Raw genomic sequence first — 26,714 nt, 5'->3', positions numbered from 1 at the left:
AATTTCTCTATAAAGAGATATAATTGGCTTCCCTTGATATTCTGAGCATCCCCCAAGCTGACTGAAGATATCAGTCCATGAACAGAGGGCCTGAGGTTTAAACAGGTGCCACATTTGCTGGCCTCATACTCAGAAGCTCTGCCCTATTTTTACCTGTTTTGTCTGCAGTTGCTGCATTAAGACCTGGACTTAATGAAATATTTGGTTCTGGATCTTTTCATGTCCCAAATTAACTTTAATGAGCAAATAGGGAAAGATCAAGAGAGCTGCGGCTGGGACTTAGGAGAAACTTTGAAGCAGAAGCCAGGATGGGGTAGATGCCCTCTGGCAACTGGCCAGCGTTTGCTTTTGATGACAGCGAACCCTCAGATCTAGTTCATTTGAGCTGCAAACAAGGGGCTGTGGTACCAGCATACCTGAGATTTCATCTTTTGCAATGCCTCTGTGTTTCTCATGCAACAAACATGTGTCAAACACCTACAGTGAACAAGAAACTTCTCTAATGCTCCTATGAAATTCTTTGGGTCATACCTAGTTGAATAAGACACTCACTGTTCTTAAGGATTTCACATTCTAGGAGAGGAAATAAGATGTACACAGGTGGCCACATTAGGAGAAGACTGTGACACGTCATAAAAGAGGTGCAAAGTCCCATCTGATAGAGGAAGATGCGCTTGCTTCCACCTTGGAGTCATCTGAAATGGCCAGATGCAAGAGTTAGATGAGAGCTGCCCTTTTAAGAATAATGGGGATTGGGTGCAGTGGCTGACACCTGTAATCTCAGCACTTTGGGAGGCTGGGGCAGGAGGATCACTTGAACCCATGAGTTTGAGACCAACGGGGCAACATAGTAAGACCTTCTCTCTACAAAAAATAAATAAAAAATTAGCGGGGTGAGCGTGGTGATGCATGCCTATAGTCCCAGGTACTTGGAAGGCTGAGGCAGGAGGATCACTTGAGCCCAGGAGGTTGAGGTCGAACCGTGATCACACCACTGCACACCAGCCAGAGCAATGGAGCAAGACTCTATGTCAAAAAAAAAAAATAGTAGCCCTTTAGGTGGAACACGCAGTGTGAGCACAGGCAGGAAAGACCAGGGAATGTTCTGGGGGAAGCAAGTTGTACTCACCCTGTTTCTTCCATCTGTGTTTTCATGGGAAAATCTCCCAATCAATTTAAGCCTCATTTTCCCTATAAGTTAAATGAAGCTAGTTCCATCCACTCCTCAGAATTGTAAAGGTCAAATGATTTGTATTGTAATAGGCTAGGGAGTTAGATCATTGTATGTGCTCAAATAATGGTGGTTACTGTCTCTCACATCTATTTCTGTTTCTCCTTCTTTATTCTAGTCCTCAAGCTGGTAAGAAGCAGATCTCTGAGACTTTCTACTGGGATATGGAGTTTTGGGGCAAAAAGGAGAATGGAGATCAACACTGATATTTATTTATTCATTTTTAAATATACACTTTCAGGTAGAAGTTGAGAAGTACTGATCTTTAACTAAGGAGGGTTGGGATTGCCAAAGGCAGCCCCCAGCAGGGGCAGTTCCCTTCTGTCATAAAATACCTTAGCGTCCTGGGGAGAATGAGTTCTGGACTGGAACCTCCAGGCTGAATTCCCCCACTGTTCCCCTCCTTGTTACAACCTCCTGGGTGGTGTGATCTTTTTTTCCCAGTGTCCTGCCACATCCACATCCCCAAAGAACTCTTTTTTCAAAAACATTTCTTTCCCTGCCTCCCCAGTCTGAAGATATTTCCAGCAAGCTTAAGAATTCATCAGATGCTCTGTTCTTGGCAGCACTGGTCTTCTGGGCATGGCTCGGGAGCAGCAGACCTCCTTTGGAGCTGTACCTTGTCATTTTCCATTTTTGGAATTCATTTCAACAAACATTTGAAACAAGATCTTCACAGTAGCCAACCCTCTTGTCTCTGAGTTTCAGCAGAAGCTAGTAATGAAAGTGTTGTTGGAAAGTCCCACCGTCATTCCAAGGCGAGGTGCTGGAGCGCCTATACAGGAGGTTGAAATGGAGGCGAGAGTCAATGCCGCCATTAGTCTTTGGTCATCCCCAGCTTTAGCCTATGCAAGGAATAGAGGTTGGCAAGAGGTTGACAAAGGAGATTTCTCTGCAAAGAACTATCAGTGTCCTGTGCACTCTCTGCAGCCCACCCTTCCCCTGATAGTGGGAAAGATGAGGGGTACCCACCCCTGCCGTTCAGCCATGTGAGAAAGGATTCAAGGATGCCGTGTGGAGAACAGGTGTGTGTTCTTCGGGGTCTGAGGGACCGAGAGGCTGTGTCTGACCCTCACGTGGGGCTGGGCCTGCCTGGTCAGAGGGAGGAGGGGCTCAGAGTGGGAGTTGGGCCCACACCCACTGATGGGAGAAGGGCAGTGGCAGTTGTCTGTAGGGTGTACGTATGAACCCCAGGAAAGCCAGCAGCATTGCGATCTTCTTCATGGGTTCTTCCCCCAGAAGACATCCTGGAGGGATAAAAGGGACCTTTGGAGGTAGAGGAGGAATAGAAGTCTCCTTCTTCTATTTCACTGTCTGGAAGAGGGGCATTGTAGACATCCAGGGTGCCTCAGTGCTTGATCTCAGGATCTCTGCAGCAGCCACAGAGACACCTCTGGAGAGAGATGACTCAGAGGACATGAGCAAATCCATCAGTCACAGAAGACAGTGCTGTTTCCCCAGTCTCTCCTCCCTGGGCCCCGGGGGAGCAGGATAACAGAGGGCAGTTACAGAGTGGGTAGGAGGTGAAGCCAGGAAGAGAGAAGCTGACTAAGGCCCTGTCACAGCCACCTCCAACCTCTGCAGACTCCTCAGCCTGAAGCAGTCCAGCAAGGGGGAGGGGAGTATTAAGTTGGAAAGATGTTTATAGTTTAGATATTACCTTGAATTGGGATGAATTATTTGATGACTACACTGGACTGGGCCTTTGTTATCTGAGTGACTGAGGTTTTTGTCCAAGAGCAAAGAAAATTAGTTCCACAGGGCAGGTTTACAGGGGCCTGCGGTAAGAAAGATAAACTGCTTCCAGCTTGCACTGGGATGGGTTGAGCTCATTTCGTTAGCCACAGCTTGTGTCATCTACCATACCTTTCGGAGCTGTCTGAGCGACAAAGACAAGACCCAATACCTGCAATTTAGGAGCTAGTAGAGAACAGTGACAACTTTAATAAAAGGCACACCCTCGGGGAGAAAAGAATTTTGGGAAAAGACTAGGAGTTTACTTGGGGGCATTTAAAGTTTGAGGTGTTCAGAACAGTAGGAGTGATAAAAAAAATTAAAATAAAAAATTTGAGATGCCTGAATGATGTTTAAGTATTAATGGCTGTAGCTGGTTATAAAAGCCTGGAGTTCAAGGAAAGGTCAGGAGGAGAGTATAGATAGATTTGGGAGTTAGCATATAGTTCTGGTGATTTTCAGTGGAGTAGGTATGAAGAGCGATGAAGAAACTGAGATTCTTCTCCAATCTGCATGCTAACAAGTTAGCCTGCCACAGGTTCATTAATGCTGCAGAAGATGTAAGACTCTCAGCTCACAGACCGAGGGCTTTACTGCAGCAATAGCAGGAGCCAGAGTATCTGCAGTTTGCTATCCCAGATCCCAGGGTCTCAATTCCTCAAGCAGCATGAAGAGTGCAGATGTCCGCACATGCAGTAAGTCGCATTAGAGGAGAGGACCCCAGGCTTAGGAGGCCTGAACTTTTTCCAATGAGCAAGAAACATACATACCTTTTGCTCCAATGGCTCCACTCTTTCCATGTCCCAACGCTTTTTGCTATACAGTTATCCTTGAAAAGACAGTCCAGAATAAAGTCAGTCAGTGGCCCTGCTCATGAGCCATGCAGAAATGAGACAGATCTGTGGGAAATTGTCTCTCAACAAAGTATTACCTTCCTGAGGAGCACTGTGGAAAGTTTAAAGGGCATTTTTGATTTTCACAATGACTGACAGTGCCACTGTCATTTCATGGGCCAGGGCCAGGTATATTAGATATTCCACAATGTATGAGAGAGTATCAAGCAAAATGAATTATCTCATGCCCCACACAAGTTTTGAATGTTCTGGTAAGCATTTACTTAAGTGGGGAAAACAAAAACTCTATAATTTTTTTTAATGTTCTGTTTTTTGAGACAGGGTCTCACTCTGTCGCCCAGGCTGGAGTGGAGTGGTGCAATCTCAGTTCACTGCAACCTCCATCTCCCAGGTTCAAGCGATCCTCCCACCTCAGCCTTCCTAGTAGCTGGTACTACAGGTGTGCATCATCATGCCTGGCTAATTTGTGTATTTTTTGGTAGAAACTGGGTTTTGCCATATTGGCCAGGCTGGTCTTGAATACCTGACCTCAAGTGATCCACCCTCCTCGGCCTGCCAACATGCTGGGTTTACAGGCAAAACACCTGTAATTTCTGAGCCTACACCCTGTCTCCACTGTACAAAGTATTCTTAGTACATCTTAATATACACTTAAAATTAAATCATTTAAATCAAAGAAACATTGTACTTTGTTTTGTTCAGAATTCTATCAAAAGTTATTCAACACATACAAAAAATACATTGCTAGCAGCAATACCAGTTGTTTGAATCACCACACTTGTATCAGACTCCAATTATAGCTGATATAATTATAGTGATTTTGTGTATATATATATATATATATATAAATGTACTTATTCAGCCTTTAGTTCATAAGGTGAAATATGAAGAAGAAAAATATTTTCTTGAACATTATCTTACTTCTCTTAAATAACACTTCTTCATTAAAATAACATGTTGTCAGATGCTTGTATCAAATATTGTTGAGAGGTTAATGAAGAAGAGGATCAAAAATTGACCACTGGCCGGGCGCGGTGGCTCAAGCCTGTAATCCCAGCACTTTGGGAGGCCGAGACGGGCGGATCACAAGGTCAGGAGATCGAGACCATCCTGGCTAACCCGGTGAAACCCCGTCTCTACTAAAAAATACAAAAAACTAGCCGGGCGAGGTGGCGGCGCCTGTAGTCCCAGCTACTGCGGAGGCTGAGGCAGGAGAATGGCATAAACCCGGGAGGCGGAGCTTGCAGTGAGCTGAGATCCGGCCACTGCACTCCAGCCTGGGCGACAGAGCGAGACTCCGTCTCAAAAAAAAAAAAAAAAAAAAATTGACCACTGGATTTAGCAGTGTAGAAATCATTACCAACTTTGAACAATTTCAGTGGAGAGGAGGGGTCAAGACTCTGTTTGAAGTTGGTTCAAACAGCATGGAAAGACAGGGATTGAGAAATGACTATAAATGGCATACCTGAGATTTCCTGTAAAGAGGAGCAGAGAAATAAGGCGGTATGCAAGGCAGTTGGTGCCTAGCACATAAAAAAAGCTCAATAAATGTTGTCCAAAGAGGAGCTCCATGACCCATGGGAGGTGTCCAGTAACTGTAGGCCTACTGAATAAGTGTTAGTAAAAAGGACTGCAGGAATAGGAGCATCGTTTCGTTTGGGTTTTAAAAGAAATGATGATGTTAGAGGAGGAACATAGAGGTGAAAGGGTGTGTTAAGCATAAGCCAAAGCATAGAGATGGGAGGGAGAGGGGTTTGGGGAGGAGCAGTTTGCCTGCCAAAGTTGCAGGGGGAAGAGGGGTTGATATAAGGGGAGGTGAAGGGGTGGGAGGACCAGAAGGCTTGAATAGAGGGACCTGGAGACACAGCTGACAGAAGACCTGGAAGGCCCCATTGTGGCATTTATGTTGGGTCTGATCAATAACAAACAAGCCAGAGGTCTCGAGCAGTCAGGGACATAATGAGAATGTAGCAGTAGTTCTATTTTTCTGTGCTGTGCTTCTATTCCAAGTGTTGAAAAGGGGCAGGTTACAACTGACACTCTGGACAATCTAATGAGAAATGCATGTTTTTATGCTAACTCCAACCTTCAGTTTCTTCTCTGAGTTAGGGCAATCTTGGGAGTAAAATCCTGGAGATAAAGAGTAATAGGAAATAGAAACTCGCTTTAGGCATTTAAGGGTGGCCTGGGGAGAAAGGGTCCTCCTGAATGAGTATATTGGATGCTGGCTTTACAACATACTGTGCAGAAAGCCAGGCACCGTCCTTTCACCTGGCTGTCGGCAGCAAGCTCTGTTTTCTCAGACAGGGGCATGTATGCCTTAATGGTCCTCTCCTATTTCCATGGATCCGGGTGAAAACTCAGACCTAATTGAGTAGCTTAGAGGCACAGTAATTCATCTTGTCACATATGATATTGAGATTGGCCAGACGCGTTGGCGAAGTCCATTTACCCAGAGGATAGAGTGGTGAGGATGGGTCCGAGAGACAGTGAGTATGGCACACCACAAGCAAACCAGGCTTTGGCCCCAGCTGGACCTGGCTTTGAATCCCAATTCCATCTCCTGGCTGCATGGCCTTTGACAAGTTGTTGAGCCTCAGTCACTTTGCATGTCAAATAAGAATGATGCTGATTATGAAGATTAACTATCTACAGTGTTTGTTGCATAAGAAGAATGTTTATCACCAATACTAATTTTTAAAAATATCATCCTGTTCAGGCCAGTTGGTAACTGAAGGAGCAAGTGGAGAACTGCAGGAGAAACAGTGATGTTTTCTGGCCTAAACTTGCCGGTTCTGCCTGGTGAAGTCCACTCGGCTGCAGATGACAGTCTACTCTTTGACAATCCTATTTTGTTCATATGGTCCAGGTTATCAGGAAAGCTCTAACAGGAGGACGCCATCATTTCGGAATTCTTCAGACTATGACTCAATATTCTTTTTGATCTTGGGGATTCTGTTTGAACTTTTAGATTCAGGGGTATATGTGCAGGTTTGTTACATGGGTATATTGTGTGACACTGAGATTTAGGGTACGAACGATCCTGTCACCCAGGGAGTGAGCGTAGCACCCAATAGGTAGTTTTTCAGCCTTTGTCTCCCTATCTTCCTCCCGCTTCTAGTAGTCCCCACTGTCTATTGTTTCCATCTTTATGTCCATGAATTCCCTATGTTTAGCTCCTATTTATAAGTGAGAATATATGGTATTTAGTTTTCTCTTCCTGCATTAATTAGCTTAGGATAATGGCTTCTAGATGAACCCCTGTTGCTACAAAGGACATAATTTCATTCTTTTTTATGGCTGTGTAGTATTCCATGGTATATATGTACCACATTTTCTTTTTCCAGCCCACACTGATGGGCACCTAAGTTCATTCCATCTCTTTGCTATTGTGAATGGTGCTGTGATGAACATACAAGTGCATGTGACTTTTTGGAAAAATGATTTATTTTCTTTTGGGCATATACCCAGTAATGGGATTACTCTGTTTTAAGTTCTTTGAAAAATCTCCAAACTGCTTTCCACAGTGGCTGAACTCATTTACATTCCCAACAGTGCATAAGTGTTCCCTTTTCTCTGCAGCATCACCAGCATCTGTTATTTTTTTAGTTTTCAACAATAGCCATTCTGACTAGTGTGAGATGGTATCTCATTGTGATTTTGATTTGCATTTATCTGATGATTAGTGACATTGAGCATTTTTTTATACATTTCTTGGCCACATGTATGTCTTATTTTGGGAAGTGTCTGTTCATGTCCTTTATCCACATTTTAATGGGGTTATATTTTTGATTGTCAAATTTCTTTTTTTCTTTTTGAGACAGAGGTCTCACTCTGTCACCCAGGCTGGAGTGCAGTGGTGCAATCTCAGCTCACTGCAACCTCCACCTCCCAGGTTCAAGCAATTCTCCCATCTCAGCCTCCTGAGTAGCAGGGATTACAGGAGTGAACCACCACACCCAGATAATTTTTTTGTATTTTTAGTAGAGACAATGTTTCACCACATTGGTCAGGCTGGTCTCGAACTCCTGACCTCAAGTGATCCACCCACCTCGGCCTCTCAAAGTGCTGGGATTACAGGTGTGAGCCACCATGCCCAGCCGGCTTGTTGAATTGTTCCACTTCCTCATAGATTCTGGATATTAGACCTTTGTCAGATGCAAAGTTTATAAATATTTTCTCCCATTGTCTGTTTACTCTGTTGATAGGTTATTTTGCTGTGCAGAGCTCTTTAGTTTAATTAGGTCTGATTTATCAATTTTTTAATTTGTTGCCATTGCTTTTGAGGACTCAGTCAGGAATTCTTTGCCAAGGCCAGTATCCAGAATTGTATTTCCTAGGTTTTTTTCTGGGACTTTTATAGTTTGAGGTCTTACATCTAAATCTTTAATTCATCTTGAGTTAATTTTTGTATATGGTGAAAGGTAGGGGTCCAGTCTCATTCATCTGCATATGGCTAGCTAGCTATCCCTGCACCATTTGTTAAACAAGAAGTCCTTTTTCCATTGCTTATTTTTGCCAACTTTGTTAAAGGTCAGATGATTGCAGCTGTGTGGCTTTATTTCTGGGTTCTCTATTCTGTTCCATTGGTCTCTGTGTCTGTTTTGGTTACTCTAGCCTTATAGTACAACTTGAAGTCAGGTAATGTGATACCCCAACTTTGTTCATTTTGCTTTGGCTATTTGAGCTCTTTTTGGTTCCATATGAATTTTAGAATACCTTCTTCTTTTTAAAAATTTTTAGTAGCCCGGCGTGGTGGCTCATGCCTGTAAGCCTGTAATCCCAGCACTTTGGGAGGCCGAGGCAGGTGGATCACTTGAGGTCAGGAGATCAAGACCAGCCTGACAATATTATGAACCCCTACCTCTACTGAAAATACAAATCTTAGCTGGGCGTGGTGGCACACACCTGTAATCCCAGCTACTCAGGAGGCTGAGGCAGGAGAATCACTTGAACCCAGTAGGCACAAGTTGCAGTGAGCCAAGATCACGCCATTGCACTCCAGCCTGGACAATAAGGGTGAAACTTTGTCTCAAAAAAAAAAAAAAAAAATTAATAGAGATGAAGTCTCACTATGTTGCCCACACTGGTCTTGAACTCCTGGGCTCAAGTGACCCTCCTACCTCAGCCTCTGAAAATTCTGGGATTACAGGCATCAGCCACTGTGCCTGGCTGAATTTTTTCTAATTCTGTGGAAAATGACATTGGTAGTTTAATAGAAATAGCACTGGAATCTGTAGATTGCTATGACCATCTTAGTAATATTGATTATTCCAATTCATGAGCATGGAAGGTTTTCCCTTTGTTTGTGTCATCTATGATTTCTTTCAGCAATGTTTTGTAGTTCTCCTTGTAGAGATATTTCACTTCCTTGGTTAGATGTATTTCTAGGTATTTTTTGTGTATGTGGATATTATAAATGGAATTGTTTTCTTGATTTGACTATCAGCTTGATTATTATTGGTGTTAGAAATACTGCTGATTTTTTACACTGATTTTAAACCTTGAAATTTTACTAACTTTATTAGTTATAGGAGCCTTTTGGCAAAGTCTTTAGTGTTTTCTAAGTATATATTCATATCATCAGTGAAGAGACATAATTTGACTTCTCCTTTACCTATTCAAATGTCTTTTATTTCCCTCTCTTGCCTGATTGCTCTGGCTGGGACTTCCAGTACTATGTTGAATAGGAGCAATGAGTGTGGGCATCGTTGTCTTGTTCCTCTTCTCAAGGGGAATGCTTCCAGCTTTTGCCCATTCAGTATGATGTTGGCTGTGGGTTTGTCATAGACAGCTCTTATTATTTTGAGATATGTTCCTTCAATGCCTACTTTGTTAAGGGTTTTTAATCATGAAGCAATGTTGGATTTTATTAAAAGCTTTTTCTGCATCTATTGAGATGATCATATGGGTTTTGTTTTTAATTCTTGTTATGTGGTGAATCACATTTATTGATTTGTGTGTTTAACCAATCTTGCATTCCAGGAATAAAGACTACTTTGATCTTGGGGCTTTTGATACTGAGAGGTTGGGCAGGTGCATGGGCAGAGGGAACAAGTAGGCAAAGAAAATATTTGTAAACTGGTGAGTTTGGGCTCTATCAGCAGCTCAAAACTACAGCTTTCTATTGGATTATTAACTGTTTTTTACTTTTCTATTCAAATAAACCTGTTTGACTTGGAATGAAATATCTAAAGCTACAAATTCTTATTGCAAATAAAAAAAAAAATCTGAAGTCTGGTTAGTAGCTGGGCTGTGAAGAGGTCTTAGGCCCTGGCTGGGATTATCTAGACATCAGATATATTTCCCTGAGTGCTATGGCCTTGCTTGTTTCATTCTGCCATGGAGAAGTTGCAGTGTCAGCTACATATGGGCAGGCATAGAAGCCCACCATGGCCTATGAGGGAAGAAAGTCTGACACCTCCTTCTAGAAGGGAGTTTGAATTCCTTCAAAGTGGAACTCTGAAGGCTGACTATGGGAACCAGCAGCCAGGACTGCCTCTGGGATGTGATCTGAGGGGCCTTTGCAAATTTCATCCCCTAAATCACCTCTTCTCTTTCCCTGATCCCCAGCCCCAACACCCCCAGCCAAGATATCTGAATTCTGTCATTATGCGGAGACTTGGGGCTGGGGTCTGGAATTGGTCTGCCTGAACTTAAACCCTGACTGTAATGTGTATTAACTGCATGAACTTTGGGTTAATTACTTAGGCTTTCTAAGCTTCAGTTTCCTCATTCTCAAAATGAAGATACTAATTGGCATTATTATTAACATAAATTAGGATTTTTTGTAAGATTAAATGAGAAAAAACATATAAAACCTAACTTAGCATCTGTCACAGAGTAACTCACAATATAAACCTTGGCAAAGTAGCACTGTATGCTTAAAGAATAAAACAGATAAATAGATAAAAAAGAAAGAATAAAATAGATAGAACATGGACATGTGAAAATGTTACCTTGGATAATGATAATATTTTTAGAAAATACTCTTACTAGCATTATTATTTTCCATTTTGACAACCCCCTAGTGACTAAGAAGAATTATCAGTCTTCGAAAATAGATGATGATTTTTGAGGTTCAGAGTAGCTATGTGACTTTCCAAGTTTATGTAGTGAGAAAAATTAGGAATTCAACTGGATGGCCCAACTTTGAAAGCCAATTTTTTTATTACAATGTGCTGCCAGCATGAATGCTTAGAGAGGAGAGGACAGGGCAATATTCGATGTCACACAAGAAGGAAATGTGAAAGGGTGCCCAGATTGACACTTTTGTGCATGGAATTAGGTGTTATCGTGGAATCGCTGAGAATCCACATTCAGTTGCACTCCACTATCTTTTAAAAAATCATATATAAGAAACTTCAATTATCCAAAATATAGAGAATGTTCAAGAAAGGACAGGCCAGACGCAGTGGCTCATGCCTGTAATCCCAGCACTTTGGGAGGCCAAGGTGGGTGGATCACCTGAGGTCAGGAGTTCGAGACCAGTCTGGTCAACATGGTGGAACTCCATCTCTACTAAATTAGCTGGGCATGGTGGTATGCACCTGTAATTTCAGCTACTGGGGAGGCTGAGGCAGGAGAATCGATTGAACCTGGAAGGCAGAGGTTGTAGTTTGCCGAGATCGCGCCACTACACTCCAGCCTGGGCGACAGAGCAAGACTCTGTCTCAAAAAAAAAGAAAAAAGAACAAAAGATTATCCTTAAAAACTTCAGCTAGATTCAATGTTCTAAAGTTTCAGGCAGTGAAAATGATGCAGAGAGCCACTTTACTCAGAGCCAATTTACTTTCTTTAGACACAACGTTAACCAGTTTGCCTAACTGACTCATTCCCTACATAATAGGAGATTATAAGAAACATACTAATGGAAGGAGAAATTTGGCAATGACAGCGGAGAGAACTAGACAGCAGTCTGACGAGAGAATAAACTCTGAGAAGCAGAACAGAATCCTAAAAAATCTTAACAGTTTGGGGCTAAGTGTAAATAATCACAGCACTCACCCTATATCCTCCTCCCACCACTCATGGTGCTCCTGTATGATGTGGGACAGGACAAGTAAGTGAGAAATAAACAATTAAAAGTTAAGTAAATTCAACATACTTTATCAAAGATGGCAGGATGGCTTACACACTTTAACAATATTAATGTCTAAAATGGTTTTAAGACTAAAAAAACAAAAACTATTTTCATTCCAGATTCCTAAACAATTTGATGGAAGGTAAATTGAGGTTTCACTGTCACTAAAAAGTGATTCGTGTGCATAACCATTATTAAGCTCAGAGGACTAGCAGAAGACTCAAATCTCAAAGTCATCACACCTCATTTTCTGGTGTAATAAAGTGAATCACCAAAAACTTAACTTTAAATCAATAAGATATTTCAAAAATAAATAAATAAAAATTTAGCAGAAATGGCTATTATGCCATCAAAGCATAAGTGGCACAGTATATTATATTTGATTTTTTTTTTTTGAGACAGAGTCTTGCACTATCAGCCAGGCTGGAGTGCAGTGGAACAATCACAGCTCACTGCAGCCATGACTTCCCAGACTCAAGCGATGATGCTCCCACCTCAGCCTCCTAAGTTGGTGGGACTACAGGCATGCACCACCACACCCAGCTAATTTTTTACTTTTTGTAGAGATGGGGTCTTGCCATGTTGCCCAGGCTAGTCTTGAACTTCTGGGCTGAAGAAGCCATCCTCCCATCTTGGCTTCCCAGAGTGCTGGGATTAAAGGTGTGAGCAACCATGCCTGGCCTATGTATGATACTTTAAAAATTTTTTTTTTTCTTTTTTGAGACAGAGTCTCCCTCTGTCACCCAGGCCTGAGTGGAGAGCCACTATCTTGTCTTGCAACCTCTGCCTCCCGGGTTCAAGCGATTCTCCTGCCTCAGCCTCCTGAGTAGCTGGATTATAGGCACCTGCCACCATACCGGGCTAATTTTTGTATTTTTGGTAGAGACAGGGTTTCACCATGTTGGCCAGGCTGGTCTTGAGCTCCTGACCTCAGGTGATCCACCTGCCTTGACCTCTCAAAGTGCTGGGATTACAGGCATGAGCTACCGCGCCCGGCCAAAAAAAATTAATTTAAAAAAACTGAAAAACTGAAAAACAAAAAGAAAGAAGGAATGAAAGGTCTTGTCCTGGGTATACCAAAAGGGTGGCAAATAGGCCTTTGTGTTTCTGAAGTCTGGATCCTTCTAGTCACCCAGTAGAGAAGACAGATTTTTTTGTTTTGTTTTGTTTTCTGTTTTTTCCCTAAAATGCAAGCCCCTTCTGGTGGTACAGTACTCAAACTATTGAAGAAGGGTCAAGATGGACATTTTGGGTTTTAGGAGTTTAAAAAGCAAACAGCAGTCTGCCCTGCAAGAAATCCCAGAGATTGGGAAGGCCACAAGACTGTGGGTTTGACTGACAGTAGATGCACTCACTCATTCTGAGCAAGACCTCAGAGGAAAGAGCAAGAGCTGATGGGATCCAGTGAGACAGAAGGCCCTGAGGCCCATGCAAGGAGCACTGGTGTCAGAGGTGGCCCAGGGTGAATGTGGTCACTCAGAGAGCTGTCCTCCTTCAAAAGCCCCTGCTGGCTTGAGCACGGACCAAGCTGTGGCAGTCCCTTTATTTCAGTGGGCTACATCACTAGGGAGCTAAGGAGTCAGTGCCCCGTGGTAGATGAGGGTGAGAGGTGGAGGGGAAGTGGGGTGGGGGCTTGTTACCGTAGCAACAACAAGAGCACTATTCATGCCTGTCCCTTTTTTTTTTTTTTTTTTTTTTTTTTTTTTGAGACGGAGTCTCACGCTGTTGCCCAGGCTGGAGTGCAGTGGCGCGATCTCGGCTCACTGCAAGCTCCGCCTCCCGGGTTCCCGCCATTCTCCTGCCTCAGCCTCCTGAGTAGCTGGGACTACAGGCGCCCGCCACCGCGCCCGGCTAATTTTTTGTATTTTTAGTAGAGACGGGGTTTCACTGTGGTCTCGATCTCCTGACCTTGTGATCCGCCCGCCTCGGCCTCCCAAAGTGCTGGGATTACAGGCTTGAGCCACCGCGCCCGGCCAGCCTGTCCCTTTTCTAAGAATGGCTGGCTATTCAACAGATTTTGAGACTGTATTAGCTGTGGGTTTCTTAGAGAAAAGGGGAAATCGAGGTGGGATGATGAAGGGTCCATTTCCTGACAGTCTTGGGAGCTAAAGACTGAACCCGAGAGGCAGAGGTTACAGTGAGCCGAGATTGGGCCACGGCATTCCAGCTTTGGTGACAGAGTGAGACCCCACCTCAAAAAAAAAAAAGGTAAGTGACATTACTTCTGCTCAGAAAGTGTGAAAATGTTTATGTATAAGTTTTACATCTGCACAGGCAGAAAATCAGGAAAAACAGCTATGTCCTCTCTTGCCTGATGTTCACGTAGCCAAGCTGTTGATTCTTATGACCATTCAAATGATGAGAGTTATTTTGATGCACCTGAGTCAGCTTTCAGAATGACCCCAGTAACTACAAATTGTTGCTCTGGGTAATATGGAAGTTCTCACTTCTCTTGATGGGAAACTCAAGCAAGTTTCCTCTCGCAGTGGCGTATTCAGGGCCCAGGCCTGATTTTCAATGTGGTGTGGCACAAGGCTGTTCTGGAACATCTTGGGCTGGGTAACTACTAATACTTGGCTAAAGCATCACAGTACCGAATCTTATTGATGCAGGGGAACTGGTAAGACCACCTAGGAGGGACTTCAGGTTCTCAGAGGCCTTAAAGTAGCAGAGCCTCATCTGTTTCCCTCACCTGAGAAACTGGGCTGTCTCTTACGGTTAAGTCCGTGGCGGAAATAATGCTAAGGAGAGTGGGCAGGTAATCTTACTTTTGATCTGAAAAGGGTTTAGCGGGTTAAACCTTACACTGAAAAGGGTTTAGCGGGCGATTTCTCGTGCTCTAACCTTGACTTAAGTAGTCTGGATTTTCTGTACTTGGCTGTCTTATGTCTCTCCTTCCAAGGAGAGGAGAAATGGAAATCCTTTTCAGGTGGCCCAGGAGTCCATTCCAGTCCAGCAATGTTCTCTGATTTGTCCTGAGTGTTAAAGGTTCCTGATGAGAATGGACAGGAGGAAAGAAAGTCACACTAAGGACCCTCCTGTGGGAGGAAACTTAGTCTCCAGGAGTAGCTCTTTCCATATTGTGGAACACCCCCTCCCCACCACATGCTCACAATGGCTTGACTGAACCATGCTCTAAGAAGAATGCAAAGCACCCACCTAGATGTGAGAGCTGCCCTGACTCAAATGCCCTTACTTTCTCTAGAAAACAGACTTTTCTGTAATACCTACTCCAAGGACTTCCATTTTCGGCAACATGGCTGGTTGATTTAGTCCCCTACCTCCCACCCCTGCAGGAAAAGACATACTGGATAAAATAAATAAGATGGTTTTAGTCAAGATCTAAAGAAGAAAACCAAAATCCCCAGGTGATGAACTATAACATGTGACTCATAGCTAGAAGACAAGTTCATGAGTTGATCCTGTGACTGGCAGGGTGAGACTGGCCCCAGATGTAAGTCCTAATAGCTGGGGTTTCCATGCAAAAATGGGGACGGGCAGGAGATATGGTCTTAGAGAACTAAATCTCAGATTCCTGCATAACAGCTGGATTAGGAAATTTGGAAATGGGGCCCCTTCTTCGTAAGGGAGACTGGATGAACTCCTCTCACCAGCTCAAGAGATAGAAGAGAAACTGCTCTCTGCTAAGAGCTCCAGGTGGAAAATAAAACAAAGCTCCCATGAGAATCTGAAACCTCTCTGAATTCACACTCCATGTACAGGGAGTGCATACATCCTAAACTAGGATATCAATGTAAAATCTGATACTGGATTAGTAAAATCCAGTGGCGTCCAGCACAAGCAGATGAGGCTCCCAAAGGACAAAGCAATCCTGACTGAAGTGCGTTCAAAACTGCATTGAGAGCCCCCTGCCTAAGGAGACTATATTAGCTTGCCGGGACTGCTGTCACAAAGCACCTCAAAAGGAGTGGCTTAAACGGCAGAAAGTTATCGTCTCATGTTCTAGAAGCTAGGATTCTGAGGTCAAGGTGGCAGTGGAATTGGTTCCTTCTGAAGGCTGTGAGGGAGAATCTGTTCCAGGACTCTTCCTCCTTTTCTAGTGCTTTGTGGGCAATCTTTGACATTCCTTGGCTTATAAGCATTATACATATATCTGCCTTCATTCCATATAACCTGTGTTATAGCTATAACCTGTGTTATAGCTATAGCAATCTACCTGTGTTATGCCTGCATTCTAAATTTTCCATTTTTATAAAGATACCAGTTTCATTGGATTAGGGGTCCACCTACTTCAGTATGCCCTCATCTTAACTTAGATAATTACATTTGCAGTGATACTTTTTCCAAATAGGGTTATATTCTGAGGTACTAGAGGGTTCAACATATGGATTTGGGAGGAACACAATTGAACCCATAACAGAGGCAATCCCAACAAGAAGGGTCAGCAACACACAAACATGGTAGGAGAGTAGCACCCCCAGGAAGTGACAGAACAGTCTGAAAGAGGCAAGGCTCTGAAACTCACTCAGGCTCAGTTGCCCCAGTAGTCACAGGCGGAGAGCATCCTTCATCTAACACGGCTTTTATAAGGATCAGACTAGATAGTGTACTTGCAAGCACCTTGCAAACTGCAACATACCATGCTAACATTAGTTTTCATTTTTATTACTTTAGTTAATTAAAGATACTGTAATAACTCTTATTTATTCAGGGCTATGCTAAACTCACATTATCTCATTCAATTCTCACCCATAACCCTGTGTGGTAAATATCTTCATTTTGTGGATAACAAGATTATAGTTTAGATAAATTAAGTCATTTGCCTGAAGCCATATGGCTAGTCAGTGGCAGGGCTAGAATTGAAACTTTGGCCTGTCAGGGTCCAAAGTCTCAGCCCTTCTTTATTCTGAATCTTTTCCAGGTGCTAAGGCTAAGTTTTAGGCAGTGGCCAGGATGAGGAAGATGCAAAAGAAAGGAGATGTACTCTATCCTGAGAAGCAAAATCCAGTGAGGAGGGTAGATGGAGACTTATTTAAAAAGCAAATAAGTATGATGTTGGGGACACGGGGCAAATAGAAAGAGAACGATGAATGACACCCAGTCCCTGCCCTGGATGGGCAAACAGTAGATGTGCATGAGTTTTCAAGGGGGCAGGCGAGCCTTGTGACCCTGGAATGAAGAATGGCTTGGAGGTGCGGGTCAGGAGAGCTGCAGGATGAGGTGATGTTGGACCTGATCTGGAATATTCCAGGGTATGGGCTTGTTATGAATCCCAACTCTACTGTTTACAAGTTGTACGACCCTGAACAATTTACTTAAATTCTCAAAACCGCAGTTTCTTGAGCTGTAAAATGAAAATAATTATTGGCCTTCTTAATAGCCACGTGCCTCTTCTTTCTTCTTATAGAATCCCCATTTTGGTTTTTTGTTTTGTTTTGGTTTGAGACAGGGTTACCCATACTAGAGTGCAGTAGAACAACCTTGGCTTCCTGCAGCCTTGAACTCCTAGGCTCAAGCGATCCTCCCACCTCAGCCTCCCGAGTAGCTGGAACTACAAGTGTGTGCCACCATGGTTCGCTACTTAAAAAAATTCTTTTTAAGAGATAGGGTCTCATTCTGTTGCCCAGGCTTGTCTCAAACCCCTGGCCTCAAGCTATCCTCTTGTCTTGGGCTCCCAAAATGCAGGGATTACACCGTGCGTGGCTTATTTATTTATTTATTTATTTTGGTATCTATTCTCCTTCCTCTCCTGTGCCTCAGAGGAGGTGGCCTGGATGCCTGTGTGGCTGCAGAGACTGAAGCAGATGGAGCCCAGTCAATCATGGAGACTCCCCTTTCCTCTCATGGTGATACACTGAGGTGTGGGTGGGAAATCCAGGTCTAGTTAGGGAGATGTGAGAAGGGTTCTGCTGCAGGGTCTCTGGCTGAAGTCCTCGCTTGTCATAAATGTGAAGAATATAAAGAAATATACTATCTAGTTTATAGATACAGATATATATTTATAGAATAAAGCTCTCTTTTCTGCCCCTGGACGTCTGCGAGGATGAGGTAACCAGAAGTGTTGCAGCCATCTTGAAACCACATTGTTTGCTAATCTGAAGATAAGGTCAGTGAGAATGACAGAGAGAAAGCCTCAAAGTAACCTGGATCGCTGATGACTTTGTTCAGCCGCTGAATTTAGCAGCTCAGGCTCTGTACTACCTCTAGAGTTCTTGATACATGAGAAAATAAATGTTTTACTGCGTAAGGTCCTCTATTATTTATAGCCAAAAACATCCTAAATGATTTACCTCATATATCTGTAGGGAGTAAATGAAGTAATCCCTATAAAGTGTTCAGCACAGTGAAATGTTAACAACGATCATTAATAGAATATTTTATTATGAAATTATATACTGCTTTCTTCTTTACTAACGTTGGGGCTGGGAAGCTGATGTCCTACAATATGGCACTTTGACATGCTGAACTGAAGAAGCCTCAAGGTCTCTCTGTTCTCCTCCCCACCCCGCTGTCTCTCCCAAAACCTTTATCTGCCTGATATCCAGACCCAAGAGAAACAATTGTTTCTCCTTCCCCTCCCTGTAAGACCAAGAATGTAACCACACCTGAACAGACTTTTTCACAAGATAATGTACAAGTTAATCTTTGTTCACTGATCCGTTCATTCACCTTAGTAATCCCCTCAACAGATCACTCTTCTCTCTGCTCCCATAACCTGTTTTGCCAGGATGGTATATAGGCTTCTGAACCCCGCTGGGAGGTGGACAGTCGCTCTGCGATTCTCACCATGTATACACAGTGAATAAATTTGTATACCCTTCTATTAATCTGCATCTTGTCAGTGGTTTTTCAGCGAACCTTCAGAGTTCCGTAAGGAACATATTCCTTGCTCCTACACTAATATGTGTCCTATTTCTCCAAATATATGTGAGATTATATTTGGCCAGAAGCCAAGCGGCTGTTTCTTTGATATCCCACTCAGCTGACAAGCAAAATGCATAGTTGATGTTTAATATTTATTTCATCATTAATCACTACATATATATTTTCCCTAAGTAGTATAACCCTGATGGACAATCCAACCCAGATGCTGCCCAATTTTTTTTTTTTTTTTTTTTTTTTTTTTTTTTTTTTTTGAGACAGAGTCTTGCTCTGTCGCCCAGGCTGGGGTGCAGTGGCGCTATCTTGTCTTATTGCAAGCTCCGCCTCCCAGGTTCACGACATTCTCCTGCCTCAGCCTCCCAAGTAGCTGGGATTACAGGTGCCTGCTACCCACCACGCCTGGCTAATTTTTTTGATTGTGTCCCCAAGAATGTTTTATTTTGCCATGGAGAAGTGATTTCCAAGAGAATCAAAGTAGTTTGAAAAAGGGGAAAATGGCAGACCTGTCTTAAACTGGAAGTTGCCAGAATCACAGGTTATCAGGGCTAGAAAGGACTTGGGAATCATTTGGTCCATCCTCATTTTATAGTGGAGGCCCAAAGACTTCCTTAAAGACACAGCAAGGTGCCAGGCTGGGACTCCTAACCCAAACCCTTTTCATTATTTTTCATAACTTCTCTAATTTCTCCAGAGTCAACTTTCCTCACAATCCAAATGAAAGGGAAGCCCTCTCCCCAGAGTCTGTTTGGGCTGCCGGGAATCCCTGGGAATCCGTGCATCTACTTCTTACCAAGGTCGCTCTGCAGAGTTACTGCCAGGGACCAGGTGGCCTGGCACGAGATCTGAGATTCGGCATCCTTTGCTGAGTGCAAACATCAGCCCCTCATGCCTGAGGGGTCACTGAGGGTGAGGAGCTGGGAAGAGCCCTCTCCCTGTCCACAAACTGATCAGCTCCTAGTGTGCTCTGGTGACAAGGATCATGAGAGACTCCCCAGCCTCGTCTGTATCAGTGCTAAGGGGAGCATGGCACTGACAGGCTGGGTGCGACCATCCATCCCTGAGTGAGATCTTGCTCCCTCTGTCCTAGGTTGGCTCCTCAGGGGGCCTGTCTCCCTCCTCACAACCAGAATGCTCCTATGCTCACCCGCTCCCCACCCCCAAGTTCTTGGCTTGTTCCACTTAAATTTCAATGCAAATGTCTACTGTTGCATAAGGATTTCCCTAACTTTCCCCCACCAAAATTAACCACATCCTCCTCTGTGTTCCCATTGCACTTTTTAAAAATACCACCATTATAAAATTAAATTCAAGATGATTTTAGTTCAGTCTTTTCTGCTAATCAGTCCTTTTCAAACTTTATATGCATACAAATCAACTAGGGATTTGGTAAAATGCAAATTCAGATTCTGTAGGTCTGGAACGGGGCCTGGGATTCTACATTTTTTTTTTTTTTTTTTTTTTTTTTTTTTTTTTTTTTTTTTTTTTTTTTTTTTTTTTTGAGACGGAGTCTAGCTCTGTTGCCCAGGCTGGAGTGCAGTGGCCGGATCTCAGCTCACTGCAAGCCCCGCCTCCCGGGTTCACGCCATTCTCCTGCCTCAGCCTCCCGAGTAGCTGGGAGTACAGGCGCCCGCCACCTTGCCCGGCTAATTTTTTTTGTATTTTAGTAGAGACGGGGTTTCACCGTGTTAGCCAGGATGGTCTCGATCTCCTGAACTCGTGATCCGCCCGTCTCGGCCTCCCAAAGTGCTGGGATTACAGGCTTGAGCCACCGCGCCCGGCCAAGGGATTCTACATTTTTAACAAGTTCCCAGGTGATACTGGTAGCCTATGGACCATACCTTGGAAGCTGCTATTACAAAGATACATAAAATATGTTACTTAGCCTTAAAGAATTCAAAAGGTACTGTTCTTGAATTCGTTAAGAATATGGGTAACATATTTCATGTATCTTTTTAATGCCAGCTTTTAGTACAGGATCGGGCTGATTATAGTTGGTTAAGAAACATTTGATGAATTGCAGTGGAGTAGGTTAAGGTTTCTGGGGTGTTCCTTTTATACACAAATAAGTAATTTCTTTTCTTTCAAATTAGTTTATCTTTATCTTTATCTTTATTATTTATTTATTTATTTATTGAGACTGGGTTTGGGTGTCACCCAGGCTGGAGTGCAGTGGCAGGATCATGGCTCACTGCAGCCTTGAACTCCTAGACTCAAGGGATCCTCCTACCTCAGCCTCCTAGGACTACAGGCTAGTGTAACCATGCCTGGCTAATTTTTAATTTGTTTTTTGCAGAGATGGGGTTTTGCTTTTTTGTCCAGGCTGATCTTGAACTACTGGCTTCAAGCAATCCTCCCACTTCACACTCCCAAAGTGCTGGAATTACAGGTACGAGCCACTGCACCAGACCCATTTTATCTTTAATAACCTGGTATTGATTTAAAATATGAAGAAAAGAGTCAAACTTGTTCCCTTTATGGGAGATGCTACCATGATTGCCTCACACAAGCATGATCAAAGACCTTGATAAGACTGAATTCCAAAGGGCATGACTGGTAAAAAGGTTTCATGGCTCACTGATTGAAGACTTTGGTTACAGAGTTTCTGAGGGGTAGCAGGCATCAGAAGAAATAGGAAATTTAAGAGATCCTCAGAGGAGAGGTCACAATTATTAGGTCAGGAGCACCTTAAAGTGTTTCTTTTTTTTTTTTTTTTTGAGACGGAGTCGCCCATGCTGAAGTGCAGTGGTGCCATCTTGGCTCACTGCAACCTCTGCCTCCTGGGTTGGAGCAATTCTCTTGCCTCATTCTCTCGAGTAGCTGGGATTACAGGTGTGCGCCACGACACCTGGCTAACTTTTGTATTTTTAGTAGAAACGGGGCTTCACCATGTTGGCCAGGCTGGTCTTGAACTCCTGACCTCAGGTGATCCACTCACCTCAGCCTCTCAGTTTACTGGGATTACAGGCGTGAGCCACGTGCCCGGCCGAAGCATTTCTTAATGGTGCTTCGGTGCCACGAGTATTTATCACCTGGGGAGAATCCAGCAGAATGGGTTGAGCATGATTTTGGACTTCCAAGTAAAAAAGTAAAACAATAAGGGTGAGCTGAGCAAGTCTGTTGTCCCATAGGGTCAAATTTCTTCAGCTTATAGACCCAGTCTCCCTGCTCATTAAGGTAATATGGAAAAACATGAGAACACTTAAGCCAGAGGTTCCAATTCTGTCTGCAGCTGCATCTGCCAGAGTGCCTCACACGTTTCCACATGTTTTGTAAGTACGTGATTTGAACAGTATTAGATACTGCTGTAGCTGAAATGGCAGAAAGAGGGGTGGGGATGTGGGGATCACAGAAGGCAGGATAAATTCTGAGCAGGACCAAAACCTCAGCTTTTTTGTGCCTTGTGCATTTGTGCCTTGTGCTGAGCTGGGTGGGGTGTTCTTGTATTTCTTGTTGACAGTTGCCTTGTGATTGAACATCTCAGCATATATTTTATTACCAACTAACCCACTGACTATGTGACATCCCATAAGTCACTTTTCTGTGGGCTTCGGCTTCTTCACCTGTAAAAGAAAAAGAGGAATTTGGAAGAAATTAGCTTTACTGGTCTCATCCGGTCCTAAGACTACGCATTTATTTAATATATTTATTTTATATATACTTATTATACATTTAATATGTTTAGCATGTAATGTAATATAATACAATATATAGATTTAATAGAAAAGGATTTATGTATTTATTTATTTAGGTTTTGGTGTTTTGTTTTGTTTTTGAGATAGGGTCTCGCTCTGTCACCCAGGCTGGAGTGCAGTGACATGATCATAGTTCATTGCAGTCTTGAACTCAAACAATCTTCCCACCTCAGCCTCTTGAGTAGCTGGGACTACAGGCACACCCCACCAAGCCTGGCTAGCTATTTATATTTATAGCTTGCTTTAAAATACAATATTTTGTGGAATCCCCATAATTCCTCATTTACGTATGAGGAACTTGACTCTTAGACAAGATAAATAACTTGTTATTGTTGTTGTTTTGAGATGGAATCTTGCTTAGTTGCCCAGGCTGGAGTGCAGCGGTGCAATCTTGGCTCACTGCAACCTCCACCTCCTGGATTCAAGTGATTCTCCTGCCTTAGCCTCTCGAATAGTTGGGATTACAAGCACGTACCACCACGACTGGCTAATTTTTGTACTTTTAGTAGAAATGGAGTTTCACCATGTTGGCCAGGCTGGTCTCAAACTCCTGACCTGAAGTGATCCGCCCACCTTGGCCTCCCAAAGTGCTGGGATTACAGGTGTGAGCCACCGCGCCTGGCCTAATAACTTGTTTTAAAACATCCACCTAGAAAATGGCCAAACCAGGTCTCAAACACAGTCAGGCTCCTCATTTTCTTAATCACTAACCCATAATGTCTCCGGGGGCCTGGACCAGGAGGAATTCTAACTTCACCCACACCCTTGAGAAAGTGCAGCTTTCTGGCTTCCTCGAACCCCCTTCCTCGCTTCTGCCTTCTCAGAATCTGGACTGCTTTCATCCTCTTTGCATTCTTTCTGACTTCTCCGTGTTCTTTCTCAGCCTTCTCTCTCTCTCTTTTTCTCCTTCTCCTATGCCTCCCTCTCTTGGCCTCCTCCCTCCCCTGCCCTCCCTGTCCCCAGTTGAGTGCCAGCCTCTCCTGGAAACATCGCTGGCTTCTGCTGTTATAAAGATGTTGCCACACACTCCTGAGTGAATCTGTGGGTCAGTGAGGGTGGGGAGATGGTGTCCAGATGTGGCCTAATGACCACGTTGCTGGTTTCCAAGCACTGGTGAAGGACGGCCTGTACTGGAATCACCAGTGGTGGGAGAGGGGTGTGATTCATAATGCAGATTCCTGGGCTCCAGTCCATTAGGGTCAGGGTGAAACTTGGTAATCTGTGCTTTTTAAAAAGGTCCCCAAGATGACTGTGATGGGTAGCACTGCCCCCACTTTACTGTTGGGACTTATGCCCCCTAGAGACTATCCCTGAGGGGTAAGCCAGAGAGCAACCAAGTATCCACAGGCATACCTGGAGGGTTGTCTCAGGTAGAGGCCATGTGTAAAGGTTGTGAAACATCAGTTGGTAAGTTGGACCACTTGCTCCATCCCCATCCTAGGTGTCAGTGGTACATCTGACTCAATAGCAACAACTCCCTGCTCCTGCTACCTTTGGACACGCAGAGTGACATTAAGTCTTCATAGGGAGAATGTGGTGAGTAGAAACATGTTGAAAAGGCTTCTTAGGGGCACAAACATGAAAAACAAAAAGTGTTAGAAAACACTGGTTTATGCAAAAAGGTCTGTGTCTCTGGCTGAGAAGTTATAATTACGCCAAGTGTTCCATATCTTTTCATTCTGCAACTCTGTGCCCAAAGACAAAGGAGTCAAGGTTTGAACTCTCATATCATAGACTCTTCATCTTGTTAACTAAGAATGATCACATATGGCCTGATTCTGCAGTTGGAGTGAGCTCTCTTCTTTAATTGCAAAGCTCTGGTCATTTTTTCCTCTCATTTGGCACTTAGCACTTAGCAAACAGTGACCTGGCATTGTTTGTATGTATCTGTTCTGTCTTCATAACTAGATTATAAAGCCTTTTACGGTAGAGACTACATGATAATTTGATAGTTTGCTCACTTATTCATCCATCAAACATTTATTGAGCACCTCCAGGCATGGGGCTAGATACTAAAGAGGCAAAGATGACAAGACATAGTATCTGACTTTACAGACATCTCCATAAATAAACAGTTATGAAATGGCGTAACCAGCACAATGATACAGATATGTACAAGTTGCAGACAGAAGTATTCTGCCCGGCTGGGAGGAGGCAGTGCTTAAGCTGAACCTTGAAGGAAAAAGGAAGAAGAGGAGTTCTCCAGATATAGATGGTGTAGAGGACAGAAAGAGGATTCCAGGTTGAACTAGAAGCTTCTGATAAGCCTGGGGCAATGGCACGTATGGGAAGGGACTGGAAATGAGACCAGGCCAAAGCATAAGGCTCCTTGAAGCTTATTCTAAAGGCATGGATTTTATCTACAAGGCCATGAGATTCTACTGGATAACTTAAATTAGTCAATATCGTGATTAGCTCTCAATTCCCAAAGCTCATCTATCTGTTATTTGGAAAGGAACAGATGAGTATTCGAACCTGATTAGACATGTTTCAATAACTCAGAGTTGGTGATACCTGAACACGGGCAGTGGGTGGAGATGGAGTGGAAAGAACTGCCTGGAAAGTTTACTTGTTGTAAACTTAAAGTATTTATTTATTTATTCTTATTTATTTACTTATTCTGTTTTCTGTTGCTATAATAGAATATCACAGACTGGGTAATTTATAAAGAACAAAAGCTTATTTGACTCACAGCTCTGGAGGCTTGGAAGTCCACGAGCATGGGACCAGCATGTGGTGAGTGAGGGGCATCACAGAAGGCATCACATGGTGAGTGAGTGCATGACAGAGAGAGACAGAGGGGAAATTGGGCAGAACTCATTCTGTTTATGAGGGACCCACTAAGTATCCACTCCTGTGATAATGGCATTAATCCATTCTTGAGAGCAGAACTCTCATTACCTAATTGCCCCTTAAAGGTCCTACCTTTTAATACTGTCACTATGGCAATATTACATTCCAGCATGAGTCTTGGAGTGGGTATTCAAATCACAGTGAAACTGCCTTTGAAAAAATTATGACAGTGAGAGAAATCTAACCTAACTGACTCCATCTTGCATCTAGACTCACAGGCTGACTGTCCTTGCTCATTCCTGGGTATAGGCCAAGCTAACCGTAGGAAGAATTTAGTTTATAGTGTAACTTTGAAGCAAGACAGATAACAGTCCCTCCCTAAAACTGACTCCCTCCTTGTTTGGAGACTGAAACTACCTTTGTTTTTCTTGTAGTTTTTTTGTTTGTTTGTTTGTTTGAGACAGAGTCTCACTCTATAGCCCAGGCTGGACTGCAGTAGCGCAATCTCTGCTCACTGCAACCTCCTCCTCCTGGGTTCAGGTGATTCTCCTGTCTCAGCCTCCTGAGTAGCTGGGATTACAGGCATGCACCACCATGCTCAGCTAATTTTTGTACTTTTAGTAGAGATGGGGTTTCACCATGTTGGCCAGGCTGGTCTTGAACTCTGGATCTTAAGTGATCCACCTACCACGGCCTCCCCAAGTGCTGGGATTATAGGCGTGAGCCACCCTACCCAGCCTGAAACTACCTTTGTAAGACTAATGAAGGGCCACAAGATTAGGTGATCATGGCTCTCTGCAGCCTTGACCTCCTGGGCTAAAGGGATCCTCCTGCCTCAGCCTCCAGAATAGCTGAGGCTACAGGTACACACCACTGCACCCAGCTAATTTTAAAATAATTTTTTTGTTTTTTTATTGGGTAGAGATGAGGTCTCACCATGTTGCCCAGGCTGGTCTCCAACTCCTGGGCTCAAGCAATCCTCCCACCTCAGCTTCCAAAATGCTGGAATTACAGGCATGAGTCACTGCATCTAGCCAAATTTCTGGTGTTTATAAGTTACAAGTTTATGGTATTTTGTTATAGTAGCCTGAACAGACTAGTACAGGAGTGAGGTAAGGAAGATAGTGATGTGGTCAAGGGTTAGCGGGAGGAGAGGCAAGAGGGGGACCCTCTAAACATGATCTCTGAGAATGGCAGATGCCCAAGCATTATGCTGGAGAATATGCTTATTTCATTTTTGTCAACGGTTTGCTGATTACCAATGAACCAGAGCAGAAGACCAGACGGAAACCATGACACCCACCCCACCATAGGTTTGGGCCTCCTCCAAAACCATTTCCTTTCTGTATGTGGATTCAGTGGGCTGGATAGAGAATATAAGTCAGCTGCAGGAGGCTCCCTCCACATTCTAGAGCCTGAGGCGGCCCTGAGTGAATGGTCATTCCTGAGCCTTTTGCTTCTGCCTTTGATCAGACCTACTTTCA

At 43.6% G+C, this 26,714-nt stretch overlaps 1 protein-coding gene across 1 annotated transcript in view; it reads right to left on the bottom strand.

Annotated features, from left to right (window-relative positions):
- Positions 1-26,714, bottom strand: part of GLUL (glutamate-ammonia ligase) — a 328,058-nt gene that overhangs the window by 46,194 nt on the left and 255,150 nt on the right. The gene's annotated exons all lie outside the window — the stretch shown is intronic.

The sequence above is a fragment of the Macaca thibetana genome, chromosome 1 (genome assembly GCF_024542745.1).
Source record: "Macaca thibetana thibetana isolate TM-01 chromosome 1, ASM2454274v1, whole genome shotgun sequence".
Classification (NCBI taxonomy): domain Eukaryota; kingdom Metazoa; phylum Chordata; class Mammalia; order Primates; family Cercopithecidae; genus Macaca; species Macaca thibetana.
Note: the sequence above shows the minus strand (reverse complement) of the source record. Positions and strands in the feature narration are given on the sequence as shown.